Below are 16,191 nucleotides of genomic sequence, written 5' to 3'. Positions count from 1 at the left end.
ATGGCACCACGGTGCTCAATGGCTTACCCCCATCCCCACCACAGTGGTCTCCATGCCTGCTCCCTGCTCCTGCCAGCCTCAGTCTGAGAGCCTGGGTTTCCAGGGAGCCTCATGAGCCTGCGCACCCTAAGATCCGAAACACAACCTCTGTTTCTTCTTCTGGTGGGATCTGCAGGGCCCTCCCTGGGGCTGCCACATGTGGAGCAGGCATCTCAGCCTGGGAAGAGGGGAACAGTGACCAGGCCCAGGGGAGGACCTGGCAAAGGATGGTGAGGTGGGTAAGAGATTCAGTTTCTACATCTATAAAATGGATGATCAACCCAAGAAGAAAAAGTTGATGAATGTGATAATCTTGAAATGAGGAAGTCAAAACAATAATTTTTATTACAGAAGCACCCAACTCTTCTATATAAAAAAACACAAATCTCGGGGCTGGGGATTTAGCTCAGTGGTTTTGCCACCTGCTGCAAAAGCACAAGGACCCGAGTTCGATCCCCGGTACCAACCCACCCCCCCAATCCCAAAAAAACCCGCAAATCTCAACACTGCCTCTGTGTGTAAGTTTAGCGATATACAAGTAGCAACCACATTGCTCATACATTTTTAAATTATGACAACAGGGAGTCCTATGTGGACTAACTTGGTCCTGACTGAGAACCATTGATTGATCTTTGTGCTTCCAGGTTGTAAGAATGGAGGAGGAGCCAGGTGTGGTCATGCAGGGCTGTATCCAGCACTCTAGGAGGCTGAGGCAGGAGGATCCCAAGTTCCAGCCTAGCCTGGGAAACATAGCCACTTAGTGAGACCCTGTCTCCAAATAAAAAATGGCTAGAGATTAAGCTCAGCGGAAAGGCTCTGGCTTCAATCTTGAGTAGCACACACACACATACACACGCTCACACACACACACACACAAGTGGAGGAAGCAGGCATGGTAGTGTACACCTCTGTGCTCCCAACACTGTGGAAGGCTGAGGCAGGAGGATGGCAAGTTCAAGTCTTGCCTGGGCAACTTAGTGAGACCCTGTCTCAAAGTAAAAAGTAAAGGTTTAGGGACATAGCTCAGCATCCCTGGGATAAATCTCCAATAAAATACACACACACACACACACACACACACACACACACACAGAGTGGAGGAGAAGGAGGAGAAAATAGGAGGAACTGCAGCAGAGTAGAAATCAAATGAGTATCCATCCATCCATCTAGTCATTACCTATTCATCCATCACCTAATAATCAACCTGTTATCTACTCACCTGTTCATCTCCTTCTAAGCATTCGTAATCGTCAGTCCATCCATCTACCCATCTTTTCTTCCATCGACCCATTTATCCAGCTCCTGCTGGTCAATCTGTCCATCTCCCATCTGCGTCTACCTGTTCTCCCATTTCTTCATACTCCCACCTACCCACATACCTACTCATCGCCCACCCTGCACCCTCTCACTGTACTAACTACCCGCTCACCCCAGGCTCTTGGACAAGCAGGGGTGGGTGAGAGGCACCCCTGCCCGGCAGCGACTCAGGGAGGGGCAGACATGGTGCCCAGGACTGTGGAAGTTCCAAGGATGGAGGGGTGACTTGAAGCCTTGCAGTCAAGGAAGGCTGCTTAGATGGGCCTCAAAAGACAAAGAGGAGCCAGACGTGGTGGTGCACACCTGTAATCCCAGCACTCTGGGAGGCTGAGGCAGGAGGATCTCACATTGGAGCTCAGCCTGGGCAATTCAGTGACTTAGTGAGATCCTACCTAAAACTAAGAAAATAAAAAAAGGGATGGGGATGTAGCTCATTGTGAAGACCCTGGGTTCAATCACTAGTACTGAAAAAAATTCTCATTTGGGCATGGTGGTGCATGCCTGCAATTCCAACACTTGGGAGGCTGAGGCAGGGGGATTGCTATGAGTTCGAGGCCATCCTGAACTACACAGTGAGTTCAAAGCCAGCCTGGACTACATAGTGAGGCCCTGTCTCAAAAAACAAAAACAGGGCTGGGGATTGAGCTCAGTGGCACCGTGCCTGCCTCGAAAGTGCAAGGTCCTGAATTCGATTCCTGGTACTAAAAAAAAAAAAAAATTCCAGAAAAACAAAAACAACGAAAAACAAAAACCTTCACTATCATGCAAAGATGTACAAGGATATTTCTCACCACACCATTCATTATGCTGAAAAATGGGAGAACGGTTGAATAAATTTGGATAAATCCGTGCCGTGGAATACTTCGTAGCTCTTAGCAGAACCTCATCTGTAAAATGGAGATAACGATAGGATCCACCTCACAGCTTTTCTGAGGGTTAAGCAGATGAACACTTGCCAAGTGCTTAGGTGGCAAATGGGAGTTGCTGTTGTCATGGGGGTGGGGAGAGACATGGGGAGAAACCGCAGAGAAGGGAAAAAGAAAGTTACAGGCAGGGCCGGGGATTTAGCTCAGTGGTTTCGCTGCCTGCTGTGCAAGCGCAAGGACCCGAGTTCGATCCCCAGTACAAAAAAAACCCCAAAAAACAACAAAAAAGAAAGTTACAGGCAATTTGGAAGTGGGCTCTCATTTGCACAGAAACTGCTAATAATAAACATTCGCATATAAACAGAGAAGAAAAGTGTGGACATACAGGCACCAAATGATGTCATCAGTGTCAGCATGGTGGGTAACAGAAATACTTGGTAAATTTCTATAAACATGGATACTGTATAATACTTAGGCATTGCTTTTGAAATCAGGGGTGATTCTCCAAGAAAGAAACCCGAGGAGGCAGTGTAGTAGATGACACTGTGGGGACCCTGCATTTCTTGGTGACCCTGAAGTCTGCCCAAGCAAGAGCGAGAGGTCCCCTCAGGCTGAGCAGACAGAGTCTGCCCTTGACAAGTCGATGCCTGGGGTGAAGCAGCACTGCCTCCCAGCCTGGCTGCCAGTCACACTCTCACTCCCAGGGGCCCGGGGACCCCAAGGGGGCTCTTTGTCTCTGGTGCACAAGGCCTAGGAGGTGGCTCATCTGTGAGCTGTGGGTCACCTCATACAAGCCATGGGCCTTCAGGGGTTGCAGGCGAAGCAGCCCAGCCTCCTGGGTGTGCCACACAGAGCCAGGGGAGGACAGTGTACTCCTCGTGTCACAGTGGCACACACAGCTCTGTTCAGGGCTTTTTGTGGAGGTTGCACCGTATGGGCGTGACCGATCAATCCCTGGTCATTGCTAATTGCTACAACTTGACTATATCTGTCCGCTGGCCCTGAACTCATGCAGAAGTTTAGTCCCCAAAGTCATACGTTAATAGTATTAAGAGAGTGGAAGCTGGGCCTGGTGGTGCATGCCTGTAATCCCAGCACTTGGGAGGCTGAGGCAGGAGGATTGCCACGAGTTCGAGGCCACCCTCGGCTACGTAGTGAGACCCTGTTGCAAAAAACAAAAAAACAAGGGCTGGGGATTTAGCTCAGTGGTTCCGGCGCTTGCCTGGAAAGCACAAGGTCCCGAGTTTGATCCCTGGTGCACACACACAAAAAAAACCAGAGAGAGAGAGAGAGAAAGAACACTTGATTCAGAGGTGGAGTCTTTGGAAAGTGGCCAGGATTAGATAAAGTCATTAGGGTGGGCCTCCATGAGTGAATCCTCATGGCTTTAGAAGGGTTTTCTTTATTGGAGAATCACCCCTGATATTGCGTCCATTATGGAAATCGGTGTGGTGATTCTTCAAAAAACTAAAAGTAGAAATTCAACTGGTAAAAAAAAAAAAAGAAATTCAACTGGACTCAGCGATTCCCCTTCTAGGTGTCTTCCTAAAAGAGTTAAAGACATCAATTACAGGGATCCATGCACCCCTGTGTTTACAGCAGCACAACTCACAATAGCTACATCTTGGTTACAGCCTGTGTGTCCATCAACAGATGAATGGATAAAGAAAGTGTGGTATTTACACACAGTGGAGTACTACTCTGCCATAAAAGATAAACTTAAGTCATCTGTCGGAAAATGGATGCACCTTGATACCATAATGGTGAGAGAAATAAATCAGACACAGAAGGTATATTGCATGGCTTTTCTCTCTGTCTCTCTGTCTCTCTGAGGCCGTCCCTCCCTCCCACCCCCACCTTGATTTTTTTTTTTTTTGGTACCGGGGATCAAACTCGGGACCTTGTGGTTTCGAGGCAGGTGGTGGAACCACTGAGCTACATTCCCGGCCCTCCCCTTGTGGTTTTTTTTTTTTTCTTACATTCTTTAATTGGTACATTTTAGATATACAATATGTTTATATTTATCATTGGATGCTTGTACCTGTACATGATACATCTTGGTTCTTATTTTTTCCCCATTACCTGTGCGCCCTTCACCCCCTCCACCCTTCCCTATTTACATAGACTTTGTTTCCATTTTTTCTTTTCTCATAATTTTTCCTTTCCCTTCTTTCCTTTCCCCTTCCCCTCCCATTTCCCCTACCCCTTTGGACCTTTTCTTCCTATTTCAAATTATCAATTATTTGTTTTAATCCTTATTTACACTTTCAGTTTCTCACACCAGAGAAACTATTCTGTATTTACACATGTGTGTCCTATTTATTTCACTTAAGAGGATGGCCTCAATATGCATCCATTTAGCTATAAATGTCTCTGGTTTCTCTTCTTTATGGCCGAGTAGTATTCCATTTTATTAAAAAAACACATCTTCTTTATCCAGTTTCCAGTTGACAGCCACTTGGGCTGTTTCCAAGCTTTAGCTATTACAAACTGTGCCGCTATAAACATGCGTACACATATATCACTGTGGTATGATTCTTTTAATTCTTTGGGGAAGATCCCCAGCAGGGGAATAGCTGGGTCAAATGGGACCTCTAGTCCTAGTTCTTTGAGGTATCTCCACACTGACTTCCACAGTGGTTGCACCAGTCTGCACTCCCACCAACAATGGAGATGGGTTCCTTTCTCCCCTTGGTTTTTTTTTTTTTTTTTGTACCAGGGATTGAACTCAGGACCTTGAGCTATTGAGGTAGGCAGCAGAACCACTGAGCTAAATCCCTGGCCTTCCCCTTGGATTTTTAAGACAGAGTCTTGCTATGTATGTACCCCAGGCTGGCCTCAAACTTGAGGCAATCCTCCTGCCTCAGCCTCCCAATGCTTGATTTCTCTTCTATGAGAAACTGGAAATATAAATAATTTGAAGAACAAAGTAAAAGATAAATAATAAAACCCAGAAAGATAGATCTCTTATAAACGAGAAAGGACCAAGAGATGGAGAGATGGAGAAGGGAAGAGGGGTGGGGAAGAAAAAAGAATTGAGATGTGTTAGGTACCAGTTCTCCACAAACAACGGAATCGTGTACTAATCAAAATTTTTTTAAAAATTTTAAGTACAAACAAAACAATACAAAGGACAGAGTGCAGATATCTGTGGACACATGTGTTCCCTGTCTTTTGCCAAAGGGTGCCCTGTGCTACCTTGAGACTCTGCCAGCAAGACGGCCACTGCAGAGCTCAACAATGCCAGTGTCACACCTTGGAACCTCCCAGACTGTGAGCTTTATCAATAAACCTCTCTTCTTTATAAAGTTAACTGCCTTGGGTGCTTCATTATAGTAACAAAACACTGACTAACACAGAGATTGAACTCAAACTCAGCTCAATGTCTCCCTTCTCCAGAGCTTGGAGGTCAAGGTAGGGCTTAGGGCTGAAACTTCAACCTTGTAACCATGTAACTTGGCCTTTCTAGTGACATCTTATATAGTGGCTTCCAGCCACTGCTCATCTCCCTAGCACACCAAAGAGACTCTTGTCATTCTGGAGAGTCCAAGGGTTTTAAGAGCCCTGGGCCAGGAACCGGGGACAAAGACGGAAAATGCCTTTCCTATGGCACCATGGCCAGGCACCCACTGGGTCATGGCCCTTCCTATCGGTTTCCTGTCTAATGGATCCACCTGACCACATGTCACATGAGGCTGACGGTCCCCATCACAGGAAACACAGCAAGGCCCAGAGAGTTGCTTGTGTCTCCCAACGGCCTTTGCGATGAGGACACTCATCTGGGTCACGGTTAAAGAGAAGCCCAGATCTGAACCCAGAGGCATGGGCGGCAGAATCCGAGTCTTCCCGTGGGCAGCTTGGAGGAACAGAAGGCTCCCTTGGGGTCCTCTCACAACCGTCAGGTGGGTCCACCCAGCCTGAGCCAGGCGGCAGGTAGGTGCCTCCTGCTTACAAGGGGGCAGCTGGCACACAGTAGGCACTTTGTGAATACTCACTGCACCCATGAAGGGCTGGTGAGTCCTTCTCTGGACTGTTGGGCCTGCCAACTACTGATCAGGGCTCACGGCTGTTACTTGGGAAGATTGGTATCAGCCCAGCATGAGCAGCAGAAGCTGGCAAGAGCAACCCACAGGCCTCACGCTCCCCAGAAGGAGAAATTGGGGGTAGAAACCAGGACCTTCACCCTGAGCTACATCCTCAGCCCCTTTTTAATTTTTTACTTTATTTTATTTTATTTTGGTACCGGGGATTGAACTCAGGTCCTCGCGCTTGCACAGCAGGCGGCAAAACCACTGAGCTAAATCCCTGGCCCCTGATTTTTTATTTTGATGCAGGGTCTCACTAAATCACTAAATTGCTCTGGCTGAGCTCAAGTTTGCAATCCTCCTGCCTCAGACTCCCATCGTGCTACACCCAGCTAATCTGCCTTTCTTGTAGAGGAGGAAACAGAGGCCCAGCGAGCAGATGTGTCCAGCAATGCAGCCTCCTCCTGTGAGCCTGGACACCATTTGCAGCCACCCCAGGGTGCCAGGGTGGAGCCTTTGCATAGATGCTAGGATTAAAGGGGTCCTGGGGAGGTAGAATGACTGTCAAGACTGTCCCCACCCAGAACCTGTCTACCTAGGGAGGGTCAGGGTCAGACATGGCAGTGCCCTCCTGGGCACAGAGGTGAGGGCTTCAGGGTGTAGACTGTGGGGCTTGAACTTGGCCCCTAGTGTGTGACCATGGGCTGCCCCCTCCCTTCCCCCCTCACCTCTGCCCTTTCTTCTTGCCTTCTTTCCTGGTTTTCATTTTATTTTACTTTTAATTTTTCATACTGGAAATGGAACCCAGAGCCTCATGCATGCTAGGCAAGGCCTCTACCACTGAGCTACATTCCCAGGCCTTTTTAAAATTTTTAAATTTGGCCAGCACTTGGGAGGCTAAGGCAAGAGGATCACTGCAAGTTCAAAGCCAGTCACACAGTGAGTTCAAAGCCAGTCTAAACTACACAGTGAGAACCTGTCTCAAAAATCCAAAAGAATAAAAGACAATGAAGTTTTTAATTTGAAAGCTGGGCATGGTGGCGAGGCTGAGACAGGAGGATAGGGGCAAGATCGAGGCCAACTTGGGCTACATAGTGAGCTCAAGTCCAGTCTGAACTACATAGCAAGACCCTGTTTCAAGAAACCCAAATAATAATAATACTTTTAGTTTAAGACAGAGCCTCCTTAAATTGCTCAGCCTTTCCTTGAACCTGTGGTCCTCCTGTCTCAGCCTCCTGAGCAGCTAGGATTACAGATGTGCATCACACCTGGCTTCTTTCCTGGTTTTACCAGGCATGGTGGGCACAAGCCTGTGATCCCAGCACTCTGAGAGGCTTCGGCAAGAGGATCACAAGTTCGAGTCCAACCTGGGCAACTTAGCAAAACCCTGTATCAAAATAAAAAATAAATTTAAAAGGCCAGAGATGTAGCTCAGTGCAAAGGCTCTGACTTCAATCCCAGCCCCCCCCACACCCCCCCCACACACAGAACCGGCTGCTTCAGGACACAGAAGATGGGGTGACAACTTCCACCAGGGGACTCAGAAATGGAAAAGTCCCCTCAAGCCATATAAGGCAGGCGGCAGCTCTTCCTGTGCCCCAGATCCAAACACCTACCCCTCAGCTAGTCCCACGCCACCTCTGCCAGGCACTGGCCCTGGCACTGACTGGCAAAGGAATTCCCGGGGGGCAGATGTGTCACCAGCAGTCACACAGCTAGAGGGGCTGAGTGAGGACTCCAGGCCATGACTGTCACCCAGCCTACCCACCTATCTTGGGGACAGTCAGAAAAATGCGTCACCCATTATCAGTGCCAGGTCTGCCCTGGGAATACTACACTCCTCCCTGTTCCGATGGGCCCCCCTTCTTCAACGTCAGTCAACTTAGCTGACCTCAAAGAGGAAAGGCAGGCAGGAGCCACCTTGCCCAAGCCTCAGACACAGAAAAGATGGGTGGGGAGGCAGACGAGGAGGGTGCAGGTGGTGTACACACTGTAAGCTGGTCTAGGCAGCCGAGAGGCAGCCAACACAGCCCCAAATGCAGAGCGCATGGATGCTCTAGTCTCAGGTTACAGGAGAGTGACAGCAGGGCACAGTGAAGCCCCGAGGAGGACAGGACTGGGCAAAGTCAATGGAGGGGTAAATTAGAGGTACCAGGGAGAGCAGAAAACAGAGCTTTAGGCCAGGTGTGGTGGTGTATGTTTATAATCCTAGCACTTGGGAGGCTGAGGCAGGAGGATTGCCTAAAATTTGAGACCAGCCTGGGCTACATCATAAGACCCCGTCTCAAAACAGCAACAACAAAACCAGAGCTATGAATTCAGGCTGCCTGAGTTTGCACTTGGCCCTGTTGCTGCTGGGCTGCATGACCTTGGGCCAGTGCCTTGACCTCTTTGGGTTTTGCTTACTTATCTATAAAGTAGAGATAATATCTTTTCCCTCTCATGTGATCCAGAAGAAGGAAACGGTGTCAGAAAAGCCCCATGCAGTGCCTGGCTCATAGTAGGTGCACAGAAAATTTCAGAATGGCCATCCTGAGCTGGGGCAGCCGCTTGGAGGCCAGATCCCTTCTTTGGCTGTACCAGGGAGCAAGAGCTGTGGTGGCTGGGGCTCCTCCCAGCCCTGACAGCCCCAGCACCAGCCCCAGAGCCAAGAGCAACCCCAGGCCAGGATCCAGGAGGGGACTTGGCCAGGTATGGCCCACGGGAGCCCAAGGTTGTGGCCCCTGCCCCTTCCACCCTTCCGTGCCACCTGCAGCTGGCCGGTGCTCATGACCAGCTCTCCCTCGAGTCCACACGTCATCTCCAGCAGGGCCAACCCCAAGGCCCCCGGACTCGAGTCACAGGATCCCAAGTCCCCAGGTGGGTGCCCAACCCTGCTTCTCAGCTGCCCTCCCACTGAGCCACAACCCCAATTTAAAACTGAGCCCTGGTCCTGAGAAGGTTTGAGGGGCTGTCAGAGGGTCTCTTCCTTAAGAGAAAATTTCTGGGGGCCACAGCTCTGAGCTTCTGGGCTGGAACCTCCCTCCTCTTCAGGAAGCTGGCGCTGCCCTCAGCTGAGAAGCTGGGTCACCCTGGGGGCCCTGAGACCCCTGGACCCCCATTCCGACCTCGCCTGGACAGGAGGCTGGCACAGGCGCTGGGACAAGCCGGTTGCTGAAGATAACCAGACCCCTCAGGACAGATGTGGCCTGGGCTAGATCCCTGAAGCATCACTCCTAAGGAAGACCCGCAGGGCCTCAAAGCAGCCTGTTACTCCATTTATTTCTGTCTCTAGCTCCATATGAGTGGCTGGAAGCTAACATCAAGGACAAGCCAGGCCCAGAGGAGGGAAGCAATGGGTCCAAGGCCACACAACCAGACAAGACAAGAGCCCCAAGCTCCCAAACTCACCCCAGAACTGACCACACAAGCCCCTCTCTGCCAGCGTGGCCTCAGGAGACCCAGGTGGGAACAGGTGGCTGGGAGCCGGCAGGAAGCCCTCACCTTCCAGGCCAGACCAGCGGGAGGGCCTGCCACCACTCCCTTGTCCCTCGCCAGTCCTGCACACTTTGGTGGCTGGAAATCCACACGCCCCACCCTGGCATCTAGCCCTCCCTCCTGGCTCCCTGGCCACATGGGTGGCTCCAAGGAGGCCCCTCTCAAGGTCTCAATTCAATCCCAGTCTCACCAGGGGGACCCAGGAGGCAACCAGAACCCCAAGCACCGAGCCCTGTGCTTCTCTGGAAAGGGCCACCAGGACGGATTCCTGGAGTTTTGATCTAGAGTCCTCCGGGGGTGTGAGCTGGCCACCACCCCCTTGGCCTCAGTGAGGGGCTGCCAAGGATATGAGCCCCTCTGCCCAGCTCAGCCACAGGGCGCCCCTCTCCACTGGACAGGTGGGGAAACTGAGGCCGGGGACAGGATCCTGCTCTTCCTGGGCGAAGCGCTTGCACGCACCTGCTCACCGAGGGCTCCGCGACCTGCGGTCCGTCCCGGGACCCTGGGCGTCCTCGGAACTGCGGGATGCTCCGGGCGCCGCGCGCCTGGCTTTTAGCCGCGGGAGTGGACGGGCACTGCTGGCTCCCGCCCGTCCGCGGCACGGCGTCCTTTGCCCCTTGATCCGGCGCCTCCTTCTTTCGTTAGCACGTGGGTGGCAGCCGCCCAGCCGGCGAGCAGGCTGTGGCGCAAAGGTGGCCCGGGCTGTGGGCTCGCGCGCCTGCCAATCCCCTCCCGCTCGTGCGCGCTCACCTTTAACCCCCTCTGCGGGGCTGGGGGGGGGGGGCGCAAACCAGCCTGGGTGCAGAAGGGAGGAGCCACAGCCCAGGGCCAGAGGGGAGCCCGGCGCGGGCCTTGTCCGGATCCCATCCGCCCGCAGCCCCTTAAGCCCGCGGGACCAGCTCCATCCGGAGTCCCCAGCTCAAGGTCTGCGCTAAGCTCCTCCCCCTGATCTCCCACCCCTCTCACAACCACAGCCCCAGCTCTCTCCCCCCCTCCCTGAGCAGCCCGAGCCCCTACCCCCTTTGGGACCCCCCTTCTTCCCCCTGAAGTCCTTCATAGCCCTCTACTCTGCCTCAGCGGCTGTTCAGTCCCACTTGGAACCTCTCTTTCTTGGGTGGGGGGTGAGACAGGCTCTCACTATGTAATCCAGGCTGGCCTTAAACTCCCTATGTAGCCCAGGATGGCGTTGAACTCACGGGGAGCCTCCTGCCTCAGCCTCCTGAGTGCTGGAATTGTAGATATGTGCCACCATGCCTGGCTATTGAAAGCCCTCTCTCCTTCCTCCTTTCCCTTCTAGAGTCCCCACCTCCTCCTCAGCCCCCTCCTTCTGACACACTTCCCCTCCTTGCACTTTTGTCCTGGGCCCCTGTCCCCTCCCTGGACCCCGCCCTTTCCTGAGCCCCTCTCTGAGGCCCTTCCCACCTCCTTTAGCTGGCTGATCCCAGTGGTCTTAGGGCCCGGTCCTGCTGACACAATTCATGTACAAAGGCCGGCATGCCCTCTGCTGAGCAGCCCCCAGGGAGGACAGGGACAGACCCATCGTGGTGGTGGTGGCCGAGGGCCAGATTCCAAGTCCAAGAATAAGCCCAGGTCTCAGCGTCACCTCCTCCTGGGAGGGGCTGCTCCTGGCCCTGGGGTCTTTCTTTCTGCACCCCTCCGCTGGAGGTGGGTGCCAGAGGCAAGGGCATGATGCTGGGCGTGATACCCAGGGTCTCCCACTGACAGGAGCAGGGCAGGGGGCTGTGACGGAAGGGCTGGAGGATTGGGCTGCCTGGGGATCCAGAGAAGGGAAGCAGGGGAGGACATGGGCTCCCCTCCCAGCCCCTGGAGAGTCTTTTCACAGCATCTCTTCCTGTGGGGACTTGGACAGACATGTGTCCCCAGCCAGAGCAGGACCAGAGAAGGAAGTCAGAGGCCGTGTGTGTGTGTGTGTGTGTGTGTGTGTGTGTGTGTGAGAGAGAGAGAGAGAGAGAGAGAGAGAGAGAGAGAGAGAGAGAGAGAGAGAGGGAGAGAGAGGGAGAGAGAGAAAGGGCTTGAGCCAGGACATAAACAGCCCTGTCCCTGCCCTTGGTTAACTGCAACTTGGAAAGGTATTTTTTTTAAAAAAAGAAAAATACTTTTGTCATTATGCCATCGCCCATGGCCTCAGTTTCCCTGCATAGGATTGCTAGATTTAGCAAATGAAAATCCAAGATGTCCAGTTAAATTTCAACTTCAGATAAACAATGATTTTTTTTTTTTTGGTCTTAATACCTTGCATGCAATATTTGGGGCATACTTTACGAACAGATCATTTACAATGCTTATCTAAAACTTTGATAATTCATCTAAAATTTTGGGATTGACCCTATCCATAGGTAAAACAGTGGCTGCAGGGAAGTTCGGACAAGATATGCTTTCTCAGGGCTCCTCTTAACTCCAGCTCTGCCCAGTGAAAAGAAACTAACAGGGTGTAGTGGCACATGCTTATAATCCCAGCACTCTGGGAAGCTGAGGCAGGAGGATCACAAATTCAAGCCCAGCCTGGGCAATTTAGCAACTTAGTGAGACCCTGTGTCAAAGTAAAAAGTAAAAAAACTAGGGACAGAGCTTCCAGTACCACAGGGGAACAAATCCCCACCTCAAGTGGACCTGGAAGTGGTCCAGAGGTGTTTGCCTCCCTTCTAGAGTGAGGCAGGGCAAGAGAAAGACAGGAGTGGGCTGCAGGGATGGCAGGGATGCGTGTGGTCACAGAGCCCTCACATCAGAGAGGAGGTGCAGGGGGATGACACTTCCAGAAGCAGCCTCACCTTGAAAGGCTTCGGGAAGGAGGAAGATTTTCATGGTTACTTGAATGCTGGGGAAGGGGGTGGGGGGCCTTCCCTGCCCTCCCCAGAAGCTGAGGAAGTGTCCTCAAGGCCAACAGAAAGTGGCACACAAAAACGCTCCGAGTTAGGCAGGTGGTCACGTCAACTCAGCGTGATACAAGGCAGCTGCCTGTCTGCCAAGCACCCAGCACCTGCCGAGTCCCGCTCTCACCTCTAAGCCCTTCATGTGGGTTGATTCATTCAATTCCTTCCACAGCCAGAGGAAGAAGGTGTTTCCTCCCCATTTCACAGATAAGAAAGCAGAGGTGCTGAGAAGTTAGGTGGTTCCAGGTGGCAGAGCTGGAAATGGAGTGCAGGTAGCCTGGCTCTGTCCTCGTGTCCCTGTTGTGCAATACATCCCGTGCCGGGGTGAGGGCTGGGAGAGGACATGGTCTGGCTCTCGTGGGACCTCTAGTCTAATGCGGGGGGAGGGCCAGGCGAGTCTTAAATGACTTTAGTGCCAGGCTGTGTGCTACACACCTGTAAACTCAGCACTGTAAGAGGCTGAGGCAGGAGGATTGCAAGTCTGAGCCTAACCTGGGCAACTTAGCAGACCCCGTCTCAAAATTATTTTAAAAGATGTTTTTAAAGTTAAATAAAGGGCTGAGGATATACCTCAGTGTGAAAGCCCTGAGTTCAATCCACAGTACAGCCCCACCACCACCACCAAAAAAAAGAAAGACATAGAAAACCATGTAGATCAGGGCTTTGACAGTGGGTGCCAGGGAGGGGGCCAGCTTCTGCCTGGGGAAGAGGGGAGGGGATGCCAGCTGAGAAGGGTGGCCGGGTCCCCCAGAAGCCTTCCTTCTGCTCTAGGCTAAGGCGCTGGGAGCCGGGGCACGAGGGTGGCGTGGGGTGGAAACGCAGCAAGGGACAGGGAGTGGTGGACTCCAGTGTGGCTGGGGGAGCTGCACAGGTCACCTGTGAGGTGGAGGGGTGCAGATGTCACCAGGGAGGACGGGCCCCACCGGGAGGACAGGGAGCTGGGGAAGGGTGTCGGCTCACCCCGATTCGCAGGGGGAGTCAAGGGGCCCCTGAGTGCTCTGGCCAGCCCAGTCTTGTGACACCCACCAGGAAAGGCTGGAGGACTCCTGGGCTGAAGGGCCTTTTTTTTCCAGTACTGGGGATTGAACCCAGGGTCTTCATACTGAGCTTCTTCCCCAACCCTTTTTTTTTTTTTCCAGTACCAGGGATCGAACTTAGGACCTTACACTTGCAAGGCAGGCACGGTGCCGCTGAGCTAAATCCCCAGCCCCCCCCCACCCCTGCTTTTTTGGTACCGGGGATTGAACTTGGGTCCTTGTGCTTGCGCAGCAGGTGGTGAAACCATTGAGCTAAATCCCCAGCCCCTCGGCCCGCCTTTTTATTTTTCTTTTTGAGGCAAGTTCTCCCTAAGTTGTTAAGTTGCCCACGTTGGGCTCAAACTTTCGATCCTCCTGCCTCAGCCTCTTGAGTGCTGGGATGACAGGCATGTGCCACCAGGCCCAGCTTGAAGGGACTTCTTGCTACTGTGCTTTGTGCATCTGCTTCTCCAAAGCACTGGGGTCTCTGTGGACCCTGGATCCAGCCCCAGAACTGGATGTGGAAGAAAATATGCTGGCAAATGTCAGCAGAGTTGTGTGAAGAGGGTGGAGGTTTTAGGGGTGGGAGTTAGAGGTCAGCAAAGGCTCCCCTGGTGTGAACCGAGCACCTGGCAGGATGCTGACCCCCTAAACCAAGTAAGAGGGGAGTGGGGAACCTGGCCATGGCAGAGCTGGCAGCTCTGCGTCAGAGGTCACCACGGATGACATGTGGCACAGGGGTGTCCTCGGGTGGCCTGAGCCTCTGATCAGGCCGATGGTGAGCTCTGATGCCGCTACTGGCTTCTCCAAGCTATATTGAGCCTCCCACATGCCCATCCTAGTGCTGGTGGGAACACAGTCACAAGGTTCAAAAAGAGATGTGAGGACTGGAATCAACCCAAGTGCCCATTGATGATGAATGGGTGAAGAAAATGTGGTATATGTACACATTCAGTACTATTCAGCCATAAAAAGGAATGAAATCATGTCATTTGTGGCAACATGGATAAGTCCAGAGAACATTATGTGAAGTGAAATGAATCAAGCATAGAAAGACAAATATTAGCACAGAGTGATTGATAGTGCACTCCTGTAATCCCAGCACCCTGGGAGGCTGAAGCAAGAGAATCACAAGTTTGAGTCCAGCCTGGACAATTTAATGACTTAGCAAGATCTTGTCTCAAGATAACCACAAAAAAAAAGGACTGAGGATATAGTTCATTGTGAAGGCCCTGGGTTCAATCCCTAGTAACACACACACACACAAACACACACACACACACACACACACACACACACTCCCCAAATATTGAAAGTGCTCAGTTACATGTGGAACCTAAAAGTTAATCTCACAGAAGTAGTAAGTAGAGCTGGATGTCGTGGTACACACCTAAATCCCAGCACTGAGGAGCCTGAGGCAGAAGGATTGCCACGAGTTCAAGGCCAGCCTGGGTTACACAGTAAGTTTATGGCCAACCTGAACTACCCTGTCTCAAAAAAAGTAGCGAGAATAGTGGTTCTCAGAGTCAGGGGGGGGCACGGTGAAGAGAGAATGTTTAACTGGTGTAGATAGGAGGAATAATTTCTAGTGTTCTATTACACAGCAGGGTAACTATGGGGACAGCAATTAATCGTACATTTCAAAATAGCTAATAGGATTTTGAAAGTTCCCAGCCCAGAGAAAGTGTTTGAGTTGAATACCCTGTATGATCCCCTTTAGGCAAAATTCTCAAAAATGGAGAGTGACCTGTAGTGACGGAGAGCAGATAGGGATGATATCTGAGGCTGGAGTTCAAGGGTGAGGGAAGGGACAGGAGGGGGGATGGCAAAGGGACACACAGGAAATTTGGGGAGTGATGGACATGTTCATGCCTTGATTTGGTAATGATTTCATGGGAGCATAACTACGCCAAAGCTCATCAGAGTGTACGCTTTAAATATGTGTAGTTCATTGGAGCTCAATAAAGCCAAATATATATATTTGGCCTGGGGATTTAGCTCAGTGGTTCCAGCACTGATCAGATCCTGGTACAAGCACAGATCCTGGTACCAAAAAAAAAGCAATATTGATCCCTGAGTTCAGGGATGGAACTCGGGACCTTGTGCTTGTGAGGCAGGTGCTGAAACCACTGAGCTAAATCTCTAGCCCCAATATATATATATTTTTTGAGACAGGGTCTTGCTATGTAGCCCAGGCTGCCCTTGAACTCATGGGGACCCTCCTGCTTCAGCCTCCCAAGTACTGGAATTACAAGTATGTGCCACCACTCCTGACAATAAAGCTATTTTTAAAAGCAGGGGAATAACAAACCCCAGATGCAGAATTGTGGTTACTTTGGGTGGAAAGCAGGCTTGGGAAGGGGCATCTGATTATGTAAATTACTGTTGGGGTTTCCATTGTAGGGTTATGTAATGGACTCACTTGTGCTTACTGTGAATTAATAAATACACAAATAAATGGAAGTAAGGGCGTATGGACCAAAGGTGAGGCTGTATTTTAAAAATACACACACATACATGAGTTGGGAATAATTATTTTTGTGTACCGGAGGCTCAGATT

The 16,191-nt window shown here is 51.4% G+C and overlaps 1 protein-coding gene across 7 annotated transcripts in view; it reads right to left on the bottom strand.

Annotated features, from left to right (window-relative positions):
• The window catches only part of Mlxipl (MLX interacting protein like), a 37,186-nt gene extending 24,315 nt beyond the window's left edge, over positions 1-12,871 (bottom strand). For 2 of the 7 annotated variants that reach the window (XM_087196244.1, XM_087196246.1), the window contains exon 1: positions 12,743-12,871. The gene's annotated coding sequence lies outside the window, so the exon portion shown is untranslated. Of the gene's footprint in view, positions 1-10,183; positions 10,332-12,742 lie in introns of those variants that run through there. The other 5 variants (XM_087196250.1, XM_087196247.1, XM_087196245.1 and 2 more) reach the window with 5 other exon arrangements.
• Between the last annotated feature and the right edge of the window lie 3,320 nt (positions 12,872-16,191).

The sequence above is a fragment of the Heterocephalus glaber genome, unplaced genomic scaffold, assembly GCF_053883595.1.
Source record: "Heterocephalus glaber isolate CG9 unplaced genomic scaffold, H.glaber_assembly_v1.0 deba00001610, whole genome shotgun sequence".
Taxonomy (NCBI): Eukaryota; Metazoa; Chordata; class Mammalia; order Rodentia; family Bathyergidae; genus Heterocephalus; species Heterocephalus glaber.
Note: the sequence above shows the minus strand (reverse complement) of the source record. Positions and strands in the feature narration are given on the sequence as shown.